The following is a 17388-nucleotide window of genomic DNA, read 5'->3' as shown; positions in this document are numbered from 1 at the left end:
CCGAGGTTTCATGGAGCTCTGCCTCAACTTTTTTCTTCCAAGAATCCAAAGGTGCAGGGGGTGGGGGAGGTGGCAGTGGGATGTCGGAGATGGTAAACTTAAATGAGCAGCTTGGATTGAGGTCCTAGATCTCCTAATTCGCCTAGATCTCCCAGAACCTGCAAATGTTCTTTTTCTAAAACGCTGTCCCTTGCCTTCCATGGTGGAGACAGGAAGGAGCAAGCAATAGTCAGTCTGGTCTCTGAAAAGCTTCCAGTAGAGGGAGACACCCTGGCGGCTCCTCTTATTTGGATGCTGCTGGGGCCTGGAGTGGGTGGGGGTGATGGGGGGTGGGAAGAGAAGGGGGAGTGGGGATAGGGGAGGTGTGTGTGAAGGGGGGGGCTCCGGGGGGCGGGTCCCTGTGCTGCTGACGTCCAGAGCAGTGCTGGGAAGTATAGGCTGTGTTGTCACGCCGGTGTCAGTCTGATGAAGATTGGCATCAGGTAAGCTGTCATTCATTTCCATGTCAGAGACGCTTTTGCAGGCGGCGGCTGCTGCTGCTGCTGCGGGCGGCTGCCTCAGAGCGCGTGTGTTTTATTCCAGTCCCCAAGCCAGAGTATTATTCATTGCGACAGGGCAAGGAGGAGAGAGGGAGAGAGGGAGGAAGCAGGGAGGAGAGAGCGAGGCAGGCAGTAGGGAGGAGGGAAGCAGGGAGCGGAGAAGGGAGAGACAAGGAGAGCGTGGAGAGGAGAGAAGCAGGGGGAAGGACTGAGACGAGCTAGACAACGCGGAACCGTGGCGAGGCTGCGGGGGAAGGAGGTGGCTAGGAACCGCGCTCTGCACCGTGCATCGGGCCGGGCTAAGCTCTCTTTTGGGGCGCCGCAGCAGCCGCTACTACCTCAACCTCGGCTGCTCGGGGCCCCTTGCTCCCCGTATGCATTGTCCCAGGGTTCGAGGAGCCTGGCGGGGTGGGTGGAGCGTCACTTTAAGAACAACTGGGGGGTGGGGGTGGGCGGGCAGGCTGGCATTTTAGAGTAAAGGGCCAGGAGTTGAGGATCTGGGGCTTTAGGGGATCGTGTTGGACAATTGGGAGACGTATTTGAGTCTGGGAAACCGGGTGGAGGCAGCTCTGGGTTCAGCATTCCTCGCCGCGGTCCGGCCCTGCACTGGCGTTCTCCGAGCTTGGGGGAGCGTCTCGGGCTGGCGTTTACTCGGCTCAACCAGGCGGGGTTTCGCTTCGGCTGCGTGACTGGGAGAAGATTCGGGCCGGGCTCTCGGAGTGTAGCAGCCCGAGGTGTTTCGGGGTTGGACCCTAGGATCAGGGGAAGAATCGAAGGCGGGTAGAGGTCTATGTGTCAGGGTCAGGAGATGGGGTGGGGGGTTGGGGAGGGATGGGCTAGGTGTTCGTGAGACTAGGGGGTCAAGGCTATGTGGGGCAAGAAAACTAGGCTCTAAGGAGCGGGAGAGTATCTGGACCGGGGAGAAGCGGGATCAGCGATGTTGAAGGCTCCCCGCGAATTACTGGGAGGGGAGGGATTTAAAGGGGGAGGGGAGTCTGCACTCCTGTAGGTGAAAGAAAACTGGGGGCCAGTGCCCTCGTGGCCCCCGGGGAAGGATGAGGGTGCCCCAGGGGGCAGCAGCGGGTAGAGGGGGTGATGGGTCCCTTTCCAGTCCACTGCGCAAAGTTTGCGCTCCCTCTGGGTTAAGCGTTAGCAACCTCCCAGTCCCTGTGGAGATAGGAGCCGAACTGGCCTGCCCTTCTCGGAGGGACACGGCAGTGAAGACCGAGGGCCGCTCGTTATACTTCCCAGACTGGAGGAAGATCAGGACTGGAAGTTGGGGTATCGAACCAGCTCCAATAAAAGAATTAGCGCTGTAGGGCCAGTTTAGGATTATTGTAGGATCGGGGCTGAATATAAGATTAAGGTTAAAAAAACACGATTTCATTGGGATTGAAATGGTAGGACCTAGGCCAAAGTTGGAGATTGGAGTAAAGGTTGGAAGATTGAAAACGCATTTTGAAATTGGAGTTGGAAGACTGGGGCCGAATTTAGGTTTGGGTCCTCCACACATTTCGAATCGGAGTCGAAGGAAGAGTTGGTCTCAATTTAAGATGTGGAAATAGGATCAAGGCTGATTCAGGGTTTGAGACTGTCACTGGAAATTGCTCTTTGGGGTAGGTAGTTTGAGACTATCGTGGAGTCTTATTGCCATTGGGGTAGGTAGAAAAATCATTTTTGAGAAATGATGAAAGTAGTTGCTCACACCCTAAGGCTGATGAATCCATGTTTCTGGTTGTCTCGGGTCTTATCTCGGGTCCACGCAGCATCCTTGAGTTGGGCAAGGCGATTTGGGACTTAAGGACTCCGGGGCTGGGGCAAGAGATTTTCAGACTCTGTGGGAAAAACAGACTGGGACTGGCCTAGTTCCAGAGCCCTGGGTTGGGCAGAGTCTTAGGCGAATTAGAAAGGGACAGCTTAGTCCCTCACCGCTCAGGGGTAGATCCTGGGGCACTGGCGCTGCTGGCCGGACCTAGTCCCTGAAGCGCTTTTCTGTGTACGCAGTGACAACATTTTGGGTCAGCTATAAGGGTGTATTTGGGGCATAGGCGGCTTTGGTACGTTTTGGGAGCCTAGACTGGGGCTAGAATGACTGTAGTTGGGGTGCTAACGTGCGTTTGGGATGCGGAATTTGTGATTCATACGTCTGATTGGGCTGCAGGGCTAATTCTGAAGCTGCGGTTGAGAGATTGAACTGTGAATCTGGATGGGGTTACTAGACTCCAGAAGCTTTCTTTTCTATAATTGTCCCTCATCCCACAGCAACCATCCTTTCTCAGAGTTCTATTCTCACAGGGCAGGTTTTCTTCTTGTCTCCCTATCCCCCCTTCCTCGTGTGCCTAACCCAACCCGTAATCCTGAGCCACTCTGTTTTGGATGGGAGGGCTGATCAAACCCTACTCTATTACGCGACCACTTCAACAATTCAATCCAACAGAAATCTATGGAGCCTCCTATTGAAACACTGCGGGGTCGTTACTGTTGACTTTTTTGTAATTTCATATTTTCCAGTCCACTGAATTCAAGAGAACTTCGAATTTTGGGCAAGTTTAGACCACTTAACGTTAGCTTTCTAAATCTGTGAAATACTAATTTTTTGAGCATAAAATACCCAAAGTGCCTATCCTGGCAAATTGGGCATCGGATTCAGCCCTCAGGACCTTTGGATCGAGGAAGTCCCTCTAGTCGCTCTAACTCCATCCTCCTCTCCTGGCCTCCCTGTAGAACCCTAGGGTGAGGAGGTGCAGAGATTAAGTCCCTAGGTCCAGAAGAGGGGAAAGATGAATCCTCAAGTATCAGTGTGCGAGGTAGTGACATGAAATGTCCTTTGAAATAGACAAATAAATCCAAAACTCGAAATCTGACTCTCCCTCCATTTCCAAACTAGCTGGAGAAATCGGCAGGCAGCCGGGGGATCAATGAGTAGAAGCAGGAGGCTGGGCTAGACATGGGGGGGCTTTCTCTCCTGTTGTTTTCCTGGCCTGGAATGTGTATGCGTCCTCTCCCGCGGAGAGGGGCACTAGGGGGAAGGAGACATGACCCCAGGAGGGTCCCCCAGTCACTGTTTATCCATTGTGCTAGAGAAAGGAATGCAAGGGGAGAGAAAGAAAGTTTGCTTCAGAATAAGGGGCAGAGGGTTAAAGGAGAGCAGCCCAACCACCTCTCAGCAGTAAAATGCATCGTGCAAATTGCACTGAAGTGTACCCAACTTGAGCCTGGCTGTTTTATGATCCTTTCTGAGAGTTTACTGCTCTCTGCTTTTAAGTCTATAGATTGCTTTAAGTTAATGAAAGTGCTGCTTTGAAAGGAGGCTTTTATTGTATTGCAGTGGCAGAGTCCAGTGCCTACCTTTTACCCTTCCCAAAATGTTTCTTTTTTATCAAGAGGGAGCTTACTGGAGCTCCAAAATGGAAAGATATTAAAGGGGGAGTGAAGGGGGGGGGGGTGAGAAGAGAAAGATGAGAGAACCCCAGTGGACAGCGGTGAGAATAGAATAAAAGTCAGTTTTTAAGTGAACAAGACAACTTGTAGATGCTTTTCAGTCTTCTCTCAGATCCCTCTGTGGACATAAGGGACTTGCCTAAGACATTTTAAAATGTTAGTTGGGGTTGTTTATTCCAAGGGTAGTTGTTGCAGCCCCTGACATTGTTATTATTCCAAATCCAAACTTATTTCAAACAATATTGCTAAATATTTCAGAGGGCCCCCTAAAACACTGATTTGGTGGGGAATGGGCATTAGGGAGGAAAACCTACCAATTTGGGAAGGTGAATATGTTAAAAATGACATGCAAGAAAAACAGGGAAAGATTATGGTAGACTGACTTTGAGCTATTTTTCCTCTTTCTGTTTAGCTGGCACAAAAGGCGAGATTACAAGTTTTTTGACTAGCTCCTAACACAGAAACTGCAGCCGGCTGGGCTGTGGCTTTGACCGCATGTCATAACCATTTAAACTGTGGTTACTCGTTTAAAGCTCAAAGCTTCTCCAAGCTGGGTTTCATTAACTCTACACCAGTTGCCTGGAAGTTCAGTAGCAATAAATTGTATAAACACATTTGAAGTAAGTTAGTGATGAAATAAGGAGAATTACTGTCTTGCAAATGGAGAATCCTGAATTCATGAAGTTCTAACTTAACTGGAAACATACCTCTCCCTTGGCCTTGATGTTTATGGGTGTGCCAGATTGTATGTTAACATTTTTTTCCCTACAGTGTCCATCTTCAACCTGGTGCTGTAACTCATTAGAGACCAATGCATGCCTAGAAAGCAGAATTACCCATTTTAAAGTGTCCCCTCTCTCGACTTGCTTTATGAACAAAAACAAACGGATCAATCTGGTTTCCTCAGTGTGAAAGAAATGCACTAAGTAAACAGCAACAGAACAGGGACAAATTAGATTTTAAAAAATGTTTGCAATTTAATGTAAGTACAAAGTTGTTAGCAGTCAAGCATGCTTTATTAGAGAAACAACCTATAAAATGTATAGGTTTCCAACAGGTTTCTAGATTTCCCAGCCATTTTTGAACTTTCACCGCTATCCTTCTGAAAACTGGCCCTCAATTTCTGTCCTTTGTTTCTGGTTTGTTAATCCAGTATGGTGGGGCTTTTTTTGTTTTTTTGGTTTTTTTTTTATCATCAAATTGAGTAGGGTGAGAAGCATTTTCTTGAGTTTTCCTGTTTGTTAGGCTGTGCCTCACAAGGACGGCTGTGCTGTAAGATATATATATATAAATGTGTGATGCAATTGTTAGAGGTGACGATGGAGGGGATGTGAAGAAAAGTGTCTGGATCAAATGAAATTCAGAGCAAAGTATGGGGAGAGCACAAATTAAAGGGAGGAGAAAAAAAGAAAGAAAAGTGGAAGAAGTTTTGGAAAATGAAATCCTCAGAAGCTGCTGCTAGCCCTGTATTTTGGCAAACATGCTATGGTTTATACAAACACTTCATATAAAATCCATGACTTATTGAAGATTGAATGATATTGAAAGGCCGACTTTTTAGGGAGGAGCTAAAATCACATCTCTGTCCAAGTTGTACTGCCAAATCTTGTTGTAACTGGGAACTACTAATTTAATTAAAACAAATACCTGGTTTGGTTTGGGGGGTTTGGGAAGGAATAGTAGGGGATGGAAGTGGTCAGAGGAGACAGGTTCGCAGTACATGAGAAATGAGCTTTGTTTATAATGAAAGTGTGGGAACTGGGGGTTTTAAGCCTCCTCTCTTCTACCAGGTTGCATTATTCTGGGCCTTGGATTTCTCGTAGTGGGATGAATTCCATATACCTACCTCACAGGGTTGTTGTGAGGACTTGCTAATAAACATGGAAGGGAAGCTTTGTTCCCAAACAGCACTGTATCTATGCTAACTAATAAAGGAAATGGGAGCAAGTGTCTGAGCCGACCAGCTACGTTAATTGGTATGTGTGTTTTCCTTCTGGGATTGGTCTATCTTCCTTCCCCATGCCTTTAAGGATTTTTAAAAAAAAAATACTTTGAAGAAGGAACTGCATTGCCTTCCTTTGCATCCGAGGATTTGAAAGCCACTCATCAGCTATCCAAAGGGGCAATCAAGGAAGAGCTGAGATGCTAATCTCCTGTGTCCCCTTTGTACCTGGTACAGTGAAAAGAGAAGTGAATTTAGAATCAGCTGTGCCACTTACTATTTCTGTGACCTTGGGCAAGTCATTTCACTTATGAACCTCAGCTTCCTCATCTGTAAAATGAGCAGACTGGATTTCTGAAGTCTCTTCCAGCTCTGTGTTCCTATTTCTGATCTATGCTCTGCACTTCACTTAGGAAGTATTTATGCTGGCAAATGAAAGTAGATTCTTGGCCAGAATATCTGAGAAATCACCTGGGTTTATTAAAATAATCTATGGAACCAGATTAGAAATGCCTTTTTTTTTTTTTTTTTTGCAGCTCCTGCAAATCTATTACTTCATAAGACATTGTGAGTTAGGGAGGGATATCCCCTGTAGAACCACTATAACTCAACTTTTTCCTTGGCCTTTACATATTTCAGGGGGAGGGGAAGGATTTCCCATGTGCTTTTCCAACCTTCTTGCCTTCATTTTTGTCTCCATTTTGAAAACTTGTGAGAAGGAAAGAACAACAGTTTGGTTTGTTGGAGGAACTCATATAATTTGTAGGACATGATACTTTTGGTGGAACTTTTCTGGGTTTCCAGAATCTCCATGAGTTAGGAGAACCAAGAACACCAGCAAATAGGGCCTGGGAAGACTTTGTTGCAAACGTGTTGTCTTCTGGGGGATCTGGTGTTTGGCTTGGATGCTGCACAGCAGGGCTGGCTTGCCTGGGTTTCTAATTACAAGAAGGACGTTTCTGCTAAGACCCATCTCACTAAAAACACATCCCTGTGTGTAATCAGAAACCCTAAACCGGGCAGGATATTTTAAAACTGAAGCAATGAAGATTAGATTAAGTCTCCACCAAACAGCTCCATTCTGGTATTATTTTTGGCTGGAATGTGGGGAAAAGCAGCTGGCCCCGGCGCCCTGACCAGACTTGAGAGGGTTCGGATGGGGCCGGATTGGGTGATGGTAGTAACGGTTAGTTTTGTTATTTAATATTAACATGGCCAGTTGCAACACAGCTCAGCAGAAGTAGTGCCAGTGAGCAGTGTCAGAGGAAGGCCCTACCTGTGCCAAATCCAGGTCACTGGGAACAGGGGGTAAAAATCAGTGGGTCACTGTGCAATGGGAATGCTTTGTTACCACCTCAGTAGTATCTTTTCTCATTTCAAATACCCCTGACCCCAATCACACCATTCCCAGCCTCCCCCATCCCATTTCTGGCAAATCCCTTCCTTCAGTCAACTTTCCATCTGGAGTGACTTCCCTTGAGGACAATCAGCATTTTTCAGGTGACCTGTGAGGGGAACTTGAGCATACTTTTGCTTTTCTGGGTGTGGAGAAGGAGCAATAGTGGCCAGAATTCCTGTGAACTTTGCTTCTTATATTATGAGCCTTTTGTGTAGCCTTACTGGTGGAGTTTGTTTCACTGCTGAAGCCTCTTCCAATTCAGACTCTGTGATCCTGTTAAGCTTGTTCTTGCTTATCCCAGATGGTAGTTGGTTTATTATCCATCCAGGCTCTTTGCTTCTCTTATTTCTGTCTCGCTGCCCTGGTTTTTGGTCCTTTCCCGGTGCACCACTACCATCAAGAGCTGAACATCATACTTTGTTGCCTAGTAAATGCAGAGATAGGTACTTCAGTGAAGAAACAGAAAGAAAGGCTCAAGTGGGCAAACTAGACATACAGAAACACAGTCTCATATTTGTGGAGTTGGGAAGGACCATAGGAATCATCTAGTCCAGCTTTCATTTTGCAGATGAGGAAACTGAGGTCCAGAGCAAAGGGCCACACCAGTAGTAAGTAGCAAAGCCCAGATTTAAATCTCTGGCCCTTGATGACAAATACGGTACTTTTTCCTTATGAAAAAGACAGAAGTTCACTTAGAACAAGTGCAAACAAATGTATCAAGTTTCTAAACCAGTGGGAAGGGAGGTACAGGATAATGGGGTAACCATAATTGGGGGGGTTTCATCAGAATGGGCTTTCTGGAGTCAACAAGCATTTATTGAGTGTGCCTTTGTGGTAGGCACTATGCTAAGCATTGGAGGTGGGCTCTGAGCAGTTGTTTTTATTTTGTTTTGTTTTTTGACAAGGCAATTGGGGTTAAGTGACTTGGCCAGAGTCACACAGCTAGTGTTATGTGTCTGAGGTCGGATTTGAACTCAGGTCCTCCTGACTCCAGGGTCAGTGCTCTATCCACTTTGCCATCTAGCTGCCCCTGAGCAGTTTTAAAGGAGGGGAATGATACTGTGGGCAGAAAGAAGAGGGGGTGGGGAGGGGAGTTCAAAATGAGATCAACCTTTTGTGTTAATTGAGGTTGCCAGAGTTTGAAAGGGGAGAAAGTAGAGTATATTGCTTAAACTAGAATTCATTTATCTTTGTTTCTTCTATCCCCTACAACCTTAGCAATTCTTGAAGAGTGAAGAACATTGGATTTAGAGCCTGGAGACCTGGTTCTTCCACTTTATAGTTGTATGAACATGGGCAAACCACTTAATCTCTTTCACCCTCATTTTTCTCATCTACAAAATGTAACAGAAAAGTATTTATTGGGAGTGTTGTATGTGCTAAGTACTGTGCTGTGTATGCACTGGGGATACAAATAGAAAATTGAGATAGTCTCTGTTCCCATTCTAATTAGGGGAGACAGCAGATAATGGGTGTTGTGAGAAAAGTGCTTTGTAAACCTTAAATAACCAGCAAATTTAAGTTTGCTATCCTGTAGGTCCTACAGTGTATGGGATTTCCTTCCTTGTACTCTTGTTTACTAAGCAGTGCTTAGCACAGTGCCTGGCACTCAGGTACTTAATAAATACTTATTAAATGATTGTGTTCCTTTTGCATTTGAAGGCATATTGGTTAAACCAGATTCTTGGTAACCAATGTTAGTGACTTAGCCCATACAGATTTGACTATAGACTAAGTCAGAGCTGCCTAGTGGGGAGGTCCCTGACAGTCTCAACTAGGGCCAATTCACATCCCTCTTGGCCTTAGCTACCATACCCTTTTGTTGTGCTTAAGTACGAGGGACAAAAACTACTGGCAACACTCTTGGCCCATCACCCTCCTATGACACTGTGAAGGGAATTTGATGTCAGCAGAGCTATTACATGACATAATGAAAAGAACGTTGGACCTAGAGTCAAGAGACCTGGGTTTAGCTCCTGGATCAGGCATTTCTAAGCCTTGTGACTATGGACAAGTCATTCAAATTTGGAGGCACACCCTGGTACTGCCTATCTCACAGGATTGTTATGAGAAAATTCCTTTGTAAACTTTAAAATTCTTTACACCTATGAGCAATTTTTCATTAATAATGAATACTTGATGTTAGATATCACTTCATATGAAAAAATGTAATTGTTGGACAGGTTGATTTCTAAGGTTCCCTCCCCCCAAGTTCCAGTTTCCGTAATTTTAATTTACTGGTTCAGTCTTTGCATAAATATATATTTATCCAACCTGGGGAGCCCCTATCAAAGCTATAAGAGTATGTTCTGCCAAGATATAATGGCTGTCAATGTAATTCATGGGTTCATTATATGAGAGAGGATAGTGGTTGGGAGAAGAGATAACTCTTCTTCCCAGATCAGCATATGGCAGAGGTCCTAGGGTCCAGAGACCAAATAACCTTTCAGAAGTATTCCTCAAAGCATGCCTAAACCCACTTTTTAATAAAGTTGGACACTTCTTCAGCTTTGTTTGGTTCAAGCAATAACACTGAAAATAATTATATTTATATAGCAAATTAAGGTTTGTAGCAACCCTGTAAGTTTAATGCAAGTATTAATACCCCCTTTTTGCAGATGGTAAAACAGAGGCTCAGTGATGTTCAGAGACTACCCCAAGGTCACATTTTAATAAGTGTCAGAGATGGAACTCAAACCCAGGTCCCCTGACTCCCAAGACCAATACACTTTTATTAAGTGACAAGGTTTCCTCCCGATCTCAGAGAGCTTTGCTAGATACTTCATCTTCCTTCTCCTACTTCCAGCTCCTTTGTGTGAACTAGTTGAAATTATTTCTTTTCTTGCACGAGGAAGAAAAATCAGTATCTAGAGAGGTTAAGTGAGGGCCCCATGACCTTATGCAAAGGAGAATCTACTTTTGATTTCTATGAAGTTAGATATGGATGTGGTGTGATCAATGGATCACACCGAAAAAAGCACAGTGGTAAGAGAATTGGGAATATTGGGGGTAATGGCTACTTGTGAACAATGAAGGTAGGTTGACCCTATAACCAAACAAGTGTAAGCTTTAAGATGGACCAGTTGGGAATCCCTAAATTAAGTGTTTTTAAAGGATTGCACACTGGAACAAACCTATGGTTCATTTTGTCTTGGATTCTGTCTCTGACAGCTACATTAAGTGAGAGTCATTTAGTGAGAGATCATGGTTTGTCCTTTATGATTTCATCTCAAAGGCAAGGGATGTATTTTAGACATCCTTGTTTCTCAATAATGATTGATTTTGTGGTTCACCAGTAGAACCGGAATTAAGGTTCCAGAGGTAACTCTGGGGGAGTGCTATCTGTAGGAGTCTCTTGAAAAACTTCTTAACAATTAGAACTGTCTCAGAATGGAATGAGTGACCTCCAGGCTTCTGAGTCCCCCCTCATTATGGAGGCTGAATGAACACTTGTCCTTGTTACATATGGAATTTATTATTTGGGTTGGGATTGAAATAAATCACCTCTGAGATCCTCTCAGGGCATGTTCAGAAGGGAGAACATCCTGTTTGGTCTGCTTACCATGTAGATTCCTGGCATTGGTTTCAAGTTAGAGAGGAGGAAATAGAGGCTCATAGAAAAATAGAGGGCTCCATGTTGGAAAGAAGAAAACTTAGCCATCCTTAAAATGTGAGTCCACAAAGTATCAATTAGTCAACATGTATTTATTGAGCATCTGCTCTATGTTTTGTGCTGTGTTGTGCTGGCAGAGTAGAAAACAAAAGTGAAATGTCCCTGCTTTCAAAGAGTTTACATTTTGAAACAAATGGAGAATAATTAAGGGTTAAACTTAGTATCACAGAAGGCTGGAAATTACCTCAGACCTCATCCTGTCATTTTATTAATGGGGAAGCTGAGTCCCAGCAAGGTAAAGTGAGGAGCAGGGTCTGGATTCAAATTCAGTGCATTTTCCATTATTCCTTGTGGCTTCTTTGTGGTCCTGACTATGAGTTCATAGGAAGGGAGGGAGGGAAGAAGAGAGAGGGAGAGAGGGGGAGGGAGAGAGAGAGAGGGAGAGAGAGAGAGAGAGAGAGAGAGAGAGAGAGAGAGAGAGAGAGAGAGAGAGAGAGAGAGAGAGAGAAACAGAAAGACAGAGACCAGGAGAAGGGAGAATGAGGGAGATGGAGAGACACAGAGAGATCACTGTGGACTGCCTCAGTGAAGGCTTCAAGGGAGAGATAGAACTTGAGCTGTGCCCTGAAGGATGGATAGGATTTAGATAAATTGCATGATGTAATAGAAAAAGCACTGCCATTAACTATATTTGACTTTGGGCAAGTCATTTAACCTCTCTGAGCCATAGTGTCCTCAATTATAGAAATGGGGAAGTTGTATTAGAGGACATCTAATATCCCTTCCCCTTCTAAAAGTCTAGGAGAAGGAGAGAGGAGTCTCTTGAAGGAGGTCTCCTCCTTCAGACCTGGAGGTCTCCTCCAACTTTTGGCACATTCACTTGGATTCTGTGGTCTGGTGAGTCATTTCTTCATGGTTGGGACATGATCCCTCAGCTCTCCTTTAAGGGCTGGTATGTGTCCAGGCTGTGGGAGTTGAAAACAGATCTGGGGAGAAATTCCTGACCCAAGGGCCCAGAGGCATAGAGCTCTAGGACTCAGGAATTTTAAAACAGCCTTTATTTGAAGGTTCTGTTATAATGGGAGTCAGGACTCTTTCTTTCCCAGCTCTGGTAGGAAAAAGCCAGACACATGGCAGGGAGCTATCCCTTAGGGAAGCTATCCTTCACTTGTCAATTACCATTCTGGGGGAGAGCCAAACAGCTTGGTGGGATTCCCCCAGCCTTCCCTGGAGTCTGTTAATGGGGGGAATTACTTAGCTTTTGGCTTTGGCATGGAATCTCTCTAAGGAGGAACCCCTATTTGAAGAATCTATTCATGGCAATAAGATAGAGAACTGATAGTTCTTGTTGACTTCCAGACTACCTTGTCAGAAGCTACCCTAAGGTAGATATTATCACTAATCCAACATGATTATCATTAAATAGAGAAAAAGGTTAATAATTCTGTCTAGGTTCTTCCTACGATTGGCAGCAGAGTTTTGGAGGAGAAAAGGTCTTTGTCAAGTTGGAAATAAAGGCAAGGAAAAGAGCCTTCTCTGAAATCTGAAGTTCTCTTCTACTTCAAAGTACTTATCATAAGGAGCTAGAGGCTGACCTCTACCAGGAAAAGTGGTGCCTGAAGTCCAGTGGCATGATGAGGGACACATGAGGGATTTCTTTTCCCTTGGACAAGTCCTTAGATCTTTTTTCTTCCCTCTTCCTCACCTCCATCTTCCTGTGTGTAAGTGTGTAGTTCAGTTGGTTTTGAGGCTGTTGTCAGTGGATCTGAGATGTAGATAATATATTTTAACTATTGTTATTCAGTCATTCAATCATGTCTGACTCTTTCAAACCCCATTTGGGGTTTTCTTGGCAAAGATACTGGAGTGGTTTGCAATTTCCTTTTCTAGCTCATTTAAAAAGATGAAGACCTGAGGTATATAGGATTAAGTGACTTGCCCAGGGTCATATAGCTAGCATCTGAGGCCAGATTCAAACTCAGGAAGAAGTGTCTTTCTGACTCTTCCCAACACTCTATCTACTATACCAACCAAGCTGTCCCTATTTTATCCATACCATTTATATTTATTATATATATAGCATACTTAGCAATTAGAGTATACAAAGTGAATTCCTTACAAAAGCCCTGTAAGGTAAAGAAATTTTTTTTTTTGAGATTTTACTTTAATTTTTTTTAATCTCTTGTTTTTGCCTCACCTTCATTTCCCAATGTATCATTATCCCATAGCTGGGGACACATAGGCATCCTTTATAACAAAGAATAAAAAAGAGGGATAAAAAGCAGCTCAGCAAAAATTACTGAAGCAAAAATCAGTCAAGTATGTACTATGTTCCACCTATGTAGTCTCCTGCCTCTATAATGAAGGGAAGGAGGTACATTCTCACATCTCTTCTCTGGGGCCAGAGCTGTCATTATAATCATACAGTGCCCAGTTTTGCTTTTTTCTGTTCTTTCAATTTAAATTTTTCTCATCATTATGTATATATTTTTTCCTGCTTCAACTTGCTTCATTTTTCATGAGTTCCTATGCCTCCCTGTATTTTTCCTGTTCATTTCTTATGGTGCAGTAATTCCATTATATTCGTGTACCACAACTTATTTAGCCATTCTTCAATCAATGGACACTTACTTTGTTTTCAGTTTTTTCCTACAACGAAAAGTGTTATGAATATTTTGGTATATAGGACCTTTCTTTCAGACCTCAACTTTTTTGAGGTATGTTCTACACAGTGGGATCTCTGGGTAAGACAATAGGGACATTTTAGTCACTTTCCCAGCATAAATTCATATTACTTTCCAGAGTAATTGGGGAGGTGAGGCAGATGGTACAAGTATTATCCTTATTATCTAAAGGCTCAGAGAAATGATGTAAGCTGCCCATGGTCACTGTGCTAAGAAATTTTGGAGGTAGAACTTGAACCCAGGCCTTCTGACTCTAGTACTTTTTCTAGGAGCACTCTACTTTCTATCTTAGGGATTAAATATTTGCTTAGTCAAAATCTTTCCCCAGATTTGTAATGAAAGGTGACATTTTTGTACTTAATAGAAGGATAAAGCATGATTATCATATCTGATGGAAGAAGTTGGTTGACTTAGGAGCATGGACTGTGATTTACTAATAAATCTAAAATACAGCCTACATGTACCCACAACCATAGCCTTTCTGCTTAAGTAATTCAAGGCGAGTTTTGTTGAGTTTGCCTCACACAGAAGTAGCTAGCTTGTTTACCCAGAAGACCATGCAAGATGGAATCCTTCACCTATAGACAAGCAATCCCTCTGTTAGCACCAAATATCTATATTTTGAGCGTGTTTGCTTTCATCTAATACAATGGGATGTCTAGCCTGGGAGGTAGTATGGGTATTATTTCAACTTTGCTTAATCACATACTTTGGGGGTTAGGGGAGAGTCAGACTGGACTCTGCTGGAAGAATGGGTATAGAAAACCCAAACTACCAGCCCCCAGGGAGTTTCCATTTTGGGGTGGAAGTGGTGGAGAATAAGGAAATAGAAGGTTAATTTGAGGAAGGAAGAAATACTAACACTTAGCTGAACCTTTGTTTGCTTGTCTAGACTACCTAATACTTAAGGACATTGAAGGGTGAGATTCCTTGAGCCACTTTCTTCCTTGATTCTTCCTTATTCTTCCTTGATTGTAGTATCAGGGGCTAACCTTTCTTAGATTATCAATTTATCCTGACACTTAGGGAATAATGAGGAAAGGCAACAGCCTGAATAACAGAACGAGGACTTTGGACTTGATTCTGTACCAAGTGAGGGGCTATTGTAGGTTTGGGAGCAAGTGAGAGGACCAGAGTTGGTACCAGTAGTTACTAGAAGGTTCTTATTAAGCATTTCTGTTCCCAGTGGAACTCTAGAATTCAGACAAGATCCACAGATCACAGGAAATGATTTGGAATACACTTGCACTTTCCTGATCTCTTAAGTGTCCAGCCTTTAAACACTGGGAACCTCAAGACATGGTTGGAAACTCAACCCACTTTGGTTCTTCTCTGACGAATTATGTATCTGGTACGCTTTTGGATTCTCGTCATCTCCAGAGACAGAAGTGAGTGTAGGTTTAGAAATACTCTTCTCCTCTTCCTCCTTTCAATCCTCCCTTCCTCTCACTAACCCTCATCTGGAAGCAGTGTGTATTATGGAAGGAGACCTGGACTTGTAGTTGGGAGAGACTCAAGTTCAAATCTTGCCTGACACTAGTTGTGTGAGCATGGACAAATCAACTATTCTTTTTGGGCCTTGATTCTCATCTATAACTTGGGAATGTAGTGTTTGACTGCGCTGTTGTGAGGATGAAATGAGATGATATATGTAAAGCATCATGTAAATCTTTAAGAGCTGTATAAATGTCAGTTATTGTTATTATTATTTTCGTTTAAGACAATTCAAATCTCACCTCTCCCAGAGAGCCTTTCCTAATCACTCCAGCCCACATAGGATTTGTACATACCACTTACTGGGTACTTACTATCTTCTTGGCATTGCTAGGGAATTTGCATATATCTCTTTCTTATCTCCTTAACTGAGCTTGAAATTCCTTGTGGACAAAGATCATGTGATGCAGTGGAAAAAGTGCTAGATTTTAAATTGGGTGGAGGTCCTGGGTTGGAATCTGACTTTGCCACTTGTTCCTTATGTGAGCTTGGGCTAGGTGGTACATTGGGAAGAGCCCCTGGATTTAGGACGGGAGGACCTGAGTTTTATGCTAGGGTCTACTGCTGAGGTTGGGGAAATCACTTCATTTTCCTGGGCTTCAGTTTGCTCATCTGTAAAAATGATGAGCTTGGGCTAGATGATTTTTGAAGGTCTATCCCACTCTAAATCTATGATTCTCTGTTTTTGAATCCCTCTAGCACAGTGCTGGATTCATAGTAAGCACTCAATAAATATTTTATTCATTGAATCAAGGGTGAGTCCAGACCTCCAACTTCCACAGTCTCTCCTCTCAGGAAGCATTTTCACTTACGGGATGTTTTCCTGGGGAAAAAGTGCTTTCGAGTCCCATTTTCTTTTCATGGGCATTGTCTCTTTCAGGGGCAAGGGCTATGAAAGTACACCATCACTCAGACCTGCAGAGGCCTTCAGTGTGGCAAATTAGAGTTCAGTGAATCAAACTTGGACTGTATGCAAGCTCACCTGGCCAAAGGGCAGAAATGAGATAAGAGGGCATTGGGGGCTTTTTTTCTCTCATGTTCTATATTTCCATCCTCAAATTTTCCTCATAGACCCAGTTGGCACCCAGATTATTCTTATTATAAAAAGCCTCAGAATGTTCATATCAATTAAGTTTCACATGTTCATATCAGTAAACCTTCACATGAACCTTGCTGTCAGGAAATACTTAATGTAGCTGAGACACTGGGAAAAAAAATGAGACAACCTTATTTTCTCCTGGGAAAGACTGTGTTGTTAGAAACAAGAGCCTTTCACGGGTCTGTACCACCTCCTGCCAGGCTGGAATGATTCACCTCCAGCCACTATCTACTAGGTTCTGGCACCAGGGCCACAGTCATATCAGTCCCCATGGTAACATCGAAGTAAATCAAACTGTGTCAGAGTCACAAGGCATTAAGATGAGGCCCTTGAAGATGGGTGTGTGAGAACTAGGTATTTCAGAGACCAGGTAGGTTGCTTTTGGTCTGTACTTATCTCTCCTGATCCTATCCCATGGAACACATGTGTAGAAAATAGGTGCTTTGAACAATGCATTCTTTTGATCAACTGGGTGTCTATAATTCTCTATCTTTTAGATGATCTCCATTTTAGTGATAGCATCCCCCTCTTCCTGTGTCTAAAAAGATAATCCCTGGCCTTAGTATCCTTGGCTCCACTTTGATGTGGCTCCAGCATTCTTATAGGTATTTAGAGCTAGAAGGGACCTTGAGATCATCTAGTCCAATCCTCTCATTTTAGAGGTTTATATTGTTGGAAACTAAGTTCGAGAGATAAAATGAAGCAACTTAATATTTTAAAATCCTTTCACTACTTAGTTAAGGATCTTGGCATTGAAAAAGGTAAGAAGTGATTAGAAAGAAGGGGGATTATAAGTCCCATTTTGTAGATGAGGAAACTGAAACCCAGAGAAATGAAGTGATTTGTCTAACAACCAGTAGCACCACCAATGAGGAAGGACTTAGAGAGTTCTTCGACTGGAGAGAATAAAGATCTTTGACTATTTTCTCCAGTTTCTATGTTCTAGTTTTTTGGGTGACTAATCCTTTTAAAGTCATGCCTGACTCCTCTACACCTAGAAGGGATGGCAACTTCAAAGTCATAGTCCCTACTATAGGTCCTCACCATATGTTTCGAAGATCATACTGCTAGTAAGCAGCAAAGCTGTGACTGAAATTCAAGGGCTCTTTGACTCCAAATCCAGTTCCATTTTTATTTATACCACACTATGTGTGTCATTCTTGACTCGAAGTCCAGT

At 43.6% G+C, this 17388-nt stretch overlaps 1 protein-coding gene across 1 annotated transcript in view; it reads left to right on the top strand.

The window, feature by feature from the left end:
• Nucleotides 1–408: 408 nt before the first annotated feature.
• PKNOX2 (PBX/knotted 1 homeobox 2) overlaps nucleotides 409–17388 on the top strand; it is a 347095-nt gene continuing 330115 nt past the window's right edge. Inside the window, exon 1 of the mRNA XM_027835120.1 lies at nucleotides 409–482. The gene's annotated coding sequence lies outside the window, so the exon portion shown is untranslated. The remainder of the gene's footprint in view (nucleotides 483–17388) is intronic.

This window comes from Vombatus ursinus, unplaced genomic scaffold (assembly GCF_900497805.2).
Source record: "Vombatus ursinus unplaced genomic scaffold, bare-nosed wombat genome assembly UNPS02014813.1, whole genome shotgun sequence".
NCBI classification, from domain to species: domain Eukaryota; kingdom Metazoa; phylum Chordata; class Mammalia; order Diprotodontia; family Vombatidae; genus Vombatus; species Vombatus ursinus.
This window is presented reverse-complemented; position numbering and strand designations above follow the sequence as displayed.